Raw genomic sequence first — 5,748 nt, forward strand, 5'->3', positions numbered from 1 at the left:
GCTTGTCTCATTTTCTTTTCTTTGGGTTTTGTTTCCCTAGCGCATCGACGAGGTGGTGGTGGCGATAACGTGTTGGAATAAGATCTCTCCCTACCACGATGATGTATGATCTGACGCCTAAAGGGCCCGTGGGAGTTTATGTTCCATATATTTTTATTCCCTTTAGATCTTGGCAGTTGATGTGTCTTTCAGGGAGAGCCATTGACCGGTTATTGGTGTGGCGACTTTGATATCTTCTTCCTTGTTGTTTTGTGGCATGATCCAGTTTCTTCAACCCTATGAACTGGTGGCATGGATTGCAGACTTGTACTGCAAGGGGTGATGCTCCAACGATGTTGCTTTAGCGATTTATAAAACTCGTCTCAAGGTGCGAGTGACTATTGCGGCCTCAAGGGCCGAGTGGTATGGTGAAGGCATTTGCAGGTGTCTCTTTCCTTTATTGCTGATTCAATGCAATTTTTAATTTATGATGGAAGGCATACAATTGGAAGAAGAAGAATGCTAATATGATTTTCAATGTTGTTTTATTTCTTATTGATCTTTTTGTGTCCGATCGTTTGTCCATTGTACTGGCTTTTCTCGCTGCTTCCTGGCTCTATCTAGTGATGTGTTTTTTCTTTATCAAAGAGGGGAGTCCCTCAAATTTCGTTGACCAAACCATGTTCTACATACTTTTTCGACAAAGGGTGACTTTTATTTGCTTAAAACAAAGCATCAAGAGGATACAAACATAATGAGCACACATCTCATCTCTGCGTAGCTAGGATGCACACAACCAACATCAACGCACACACACAAACCAACACCAACAAAATGGCAAAGTCGTATAAGACCAAAGCTATGCATAGATGAGGCAAAAAGAAAAATCCCCAAAGCAATCATATATGCGATCGGCAAACTACAACAATGACCGTATTCGCACCACCATCTCATGACACCACATGTATGACAAGGTTCTTCAACAGCAACGCCTTTAGAAAGGGGGCAACACTCAAGCACCGTCATTACCGGATCCAACCAAGAAGGCCAGAATCTAGGTTTTCACCCTGAGGAATCAGTCTGAGCATATTCGAGCAATGCCTTCAACAAGGTAACAACGTAAAAAAAACATTGCCATTGCCAGGTATGATCAACCCGGGTCTGACTTAGGCTTTCGGCCCGGAGCTCGAGACCAAGTGCTAGACAACTCTAATTCATGATTTTGTTGCCAGGTAGCACCATCATCGAAGTCATGTGTTGTCACCGTCATTTTCCCGCGATCCCAGCAGCTACATACGAAATAACCGCTGCCACTCCACAACCACCCCTTTGAGTCAAGATGTTGTCCATAATTTGTATCTCACCGATGAAGTCAACCACCGGATCTGGAGAGATGAGTCATCCCGAAGACCATTTGTGACCACCGCCGTCGTGGATCCGTAGGAAGTCGTTGCGGTACAGTCTGCAATCACCACCATCCGACCGATCGGATCAATATCACCACCACCAAGTCGTGAACCTAGCGTCGCCGGCCAGCCAACGCACGTACGAAAGGCTAGCACCTTGGCGCCGTGATCAACTTCCAGAGAGCCACGACGAGTGAGTCAGCAGCCCAACCAGCGCCTCGGCAAGCCTTGCACGCCCGTGGACGGCCTCATACCGAGCCAGGCATGAAGAAGCCAACAACCGTGCACGGCGCCAGATCTGCACCGCACCAGCATTGCGCATCCACGCTGTCCACAGTGCCCACAACGCAAAGCACCTCTGCGCCAACCCCACACCTTGGCCTCGTACCAAGCTAGATCCGGCCAAGTACGTACAACAGTCGCAAAGAGGCTGGCCAACACGAGGGAGGAGGGAAATAGAGAGTCGGGCAGGAGAGCCTCGCCGCCGCCGTCGGCGCCCGCGACGGCAGGGGTAGGTTAGCGATCTGAGGTGTCTAGGACCGGCTGCTAGGGTGGCCTCTGGAGTCACCCTAGAGCGACCCGGGAGGCGTGGGCGGTTAATCTCTTCCCCCGACCATGTTCTACATACTACATAAGTTGAAAATAAAGAACCCTCGTAACTAACAAACGTTTGCTGGGAGAGATGACAATTGCAAACCATTTTCATGGCAATTTGTGTAGTCCGTGGATGGCAAGTTTAGCTGGCAAGCTTGGCCAATTCGTCTAGTTTATTTATTTTATTCTTTTTCCCAGAATTTGCCGTGCTTCCTAACTAAATTTGTCATCCTTGTGGCAACTAAAATTGCCACCATGCCCTGCAAGGAATGTCAGCACACTAACATTTCTCAAAATAAAAATGTCAGCACAGTAACATTTCTAAAAAAAACAAGTCTTGACCAGCTGCAACCATCCAATAACATGGGACCAGGCAGCTCAGACTCATACAACTACAGTCTGCAGCAGTTTAAGGCAGCTTCGGCAGAAGGCAAACGACCAGCGCCACACCCGTCCTGCTGCTTCTCTTTTCACTCCAGTCTCCAATCGCGTGATCACCCTAGCCCAACCATGCGTTCTACTGAAGGGTTCAGTTCCAGCAGTTCAGTTCTGCACACACGAGCTACAGAAATACGATTACACCCTCATTTGGCTCAGAAAAAGAAGTCGATAAAAGCCTCCAATAGAACGGCCATCCCGTTTTTCCTTCGAAAGGAAAAAAATGGCCTTCCTGATTTTCCTTTGACATAGTCCCGCCACGCGCATGCATGAACTAGTCCGCCTGGCAAATACTGTACTGCAGCCTGCAGGAACGTGCTGAAACATGCATGCACGCTCGACAGAGCTAGGCGGGCACGAAACCCTCGGCATCATCCGGAAAACATCAGCAAATTATCCCTCCATCTCTGCACCACTAGAACTGGAAGAGCACCTCAGCGGACAGCGATCGAGCGAAAGCCCGAGGCCACGCCCCATTTGCACGGTCCTGCGAACTCACTCGCCCCCACAAATTCAACTACGTGATCAATCTGTTGACAAACCGTTGAACCGGAGGACATCCATGCCGGCGGCCGCGAGAACGAATCTTACTCCGTTCCTACCACCATCTTTGCTATATTTTCGTCTAATAAAAGTAATCAAGCATGTGTCACGCCAATCATCCTGAGTATATATACTACGTGCCTGTAGAACCACTTCATTATTAGCCGCGGACAGAGTTTCACGTGTTAAAAAACAGAGATACAGGTACAGAATTTCTGCCTCTCGACGATCTTGAGCTTTGACCATCACATTTCGGATCTCGCTGTGCCTCCGTCTTTCGCATGCACGTGCGTACCGCATAGTCGTTGACAAACACATGCTTCACAGCACACGCGGGGTAATGACGGGCCTCACGGCGCAAGTGAATTGCCATCACGGTATGCAACTTGCACCTCATTTGGGAGCACATTCGATTTATTTTTCTGCAAAAAACTGACATGCTACATAATAATGGGCGCACAAGAACTTGTGCTAAAAGGTGACTTTTTTGTGTGTGCACAATTTATTATCTATAAATCTATCCACCAGTCGACTGGTGGTTTGCATCAGGCGCGTACGAAGCGATAGCCGTTCGATCCGCATCCAACGCCCCGCGTCGTCCCTGTTGCACGCAGCGCGCGTGGCGCTAGCTGTTACGCTTGTGCTGAGTCGATGACAGGTGGGCCCCTCCGAAACCGCCCGTCTCGCCCAATGCGCACGATCCCCACTCGCCCCCTCTCCCTCTTCGCCCACATTTATTTCTTCCTCCTCTGCTGCTGCGGTTTCCATTCCAGTCCCCTCTCGCTCCCCCTCCCCCTCGTCCGCGACGGTTCCTGGTGGTGGCGCGTTCCGGTTCGCGGCGGACGGCGTCTGAATCTGCGGTGAGGAACACATTCCCCACCTCTGTTTCCTTCCTGTTTTGCTCTGCCGCCGGTCCGCCATTGATTTAGGGTGCACGGAGCCTTCAAAACCGGTGGTTTGTTGTTCCCATTAGGTTAGATTAAGGCCGACTTCTAGTTTCTGAGTTGGCGTTGAGCAGCGCATCCCCCCTCCCCCCACCCACACACCCGCCCCGCTCTGTATTTCCTGTTGCTCCGCCTTCATGCTCCGCCGTTGATTTTTGGTGCTCGGATCCTTCGATTCTGGCCGTTGTTGTTGCTATTAGGTTAGATTAGGTCGCCTTCTATTTCCAGTTCAATATGGCCCGGACATCTCGTTTAATTTGTGGTAAGCGTGGGTGTGGATACGTGTTAGTGGTGGCAAGCGTGGTCGGTTCTAATAAGGATTTTGGTCTGGTGTTAGTGTTGTGGATGTGGATGTTTAGGAGATCCAATAGTGTTTGGTGTTTATGGATTTCAAGTTGTGCATCAGTGGCTGAGTATTTGAAAAGTAACCCTAAGTTTTTTCACATAATGTTGTTTTATGTTGGTTTTTATTTGATGCGGTGTGTCTATTGATTAGGCTTTGTGGTGCTCCAATTAGCATGTTTACAATGCTTGATTTTCTTGTGATGTCTTGTTATGTTCAAATATCATGATGTTTATATTGAACTTGCCAATGACATTTGCACTTAAATTACCAGATGCTGAATCACTGCTATTTATCGGTGGTGTCTTGTTATTGTTAAATTATCATGATGATTGTATTACACTTACCACTGTCATGTTACTGTAGTTATCAGTAGTTTACAATGCTTGATTTTCTTGTGATCTCTTGTTATGTTCAAATATCATGATGTTTATATTGAACTTGCCAATGACATTGCACTCAAATTACCAGATGCTGAAACACTGCTATTTATCGGTGGTGTCTTTGTTATGGTTAAATTATCATGATGATTGTATTACACTTACCACTGTCATGTTACTGTAGTTACCAGTAGTTTTCTAGTTTAACTACATGCAGCACAATGCTCATTTCTCATTCATTTGTCTGGTTGTTTTATTAATGAACATGTGCGAATGCTATTTTTTATCAGTGGTAATTTGGTTGTAACTTGCCAATTGCATTGTGCCTCAATTATCAGTCACACATGCTTTTGTATACCTGTGTCATCTGTTTTAATTTTTTTTAGCAGGTGTGATGAATCAATTGCAGTTTGCTTGTTTTCTTTTATCAGCTGTATTATTGCTTTGTCAAACACCAGTTTTATAAATGTTGCAGTTAAATGTGTTATCAGTGTTTCAAAGTCATCTAATGGTTTCATTCGCTTTCTTTTTTTCCCTATGTGTCAGGGAGACAATGCCGAGGAAGCGCAAAGGAGATGGTGACGGAATCGATGAAGTTCCTCCGAAAAAGGCGAAACACCCTCCTCCGCGGAACAGAGCCTCACCCAGTTCGCTTCTTCTAGCATGCAAGGACATGAATGATGACAGGAAGGCTGCCATTGATGATATGGATTTAACTAGCCTTCGGAATATCCAATGTGACCATCTATTCAACAATCTCATTGTGTGGCTTGCTGATCTCTACGAACCCAATTCGCGTGAGGTGGTCGTACCAGGCCGAGGTAGGCTTCCGGTCAATGAGGAATATGTGCATCGTGTTATGGGCGTGCCACGTGGAGGGAAGGATGTTCCTTACAACCTCCCTACTGAAGCTGATATTGAGTTAGGGCTTGAGTTGTTTGGTGAGCTTGGATATGCCCCTAAAATGACTAATCTCGTTGATCTCATAAAGGGTTCTGAAAATTCTGATGATACTTTCAAGCGTATGTGGCTTCTGCTTGCGGGGAATACAGTCATTGCCCCTACCACCTCCAACAAAATTAGCCCCCGATGGTATGCTGTGCTGGTAAGTTTTTTTGTAA

The sequence above is a fragment of the Triticum dicoccoides genome, chromosome 1A, assembly GCF_002162155.2.
Source record: "Triticum dicoccoides isolate Atlit2015 ecotype Zavitan chromosome 1A, WEW_v2.0, whole genome shotgun sequence".
In the NCBI taxonomy this organism is placed as follows: Eukaryota; Viridiplantae; Streptophyta; class Magnoliopsida; order Poales; family Poaceae; genus Triticum; species Triticum dicoccoides.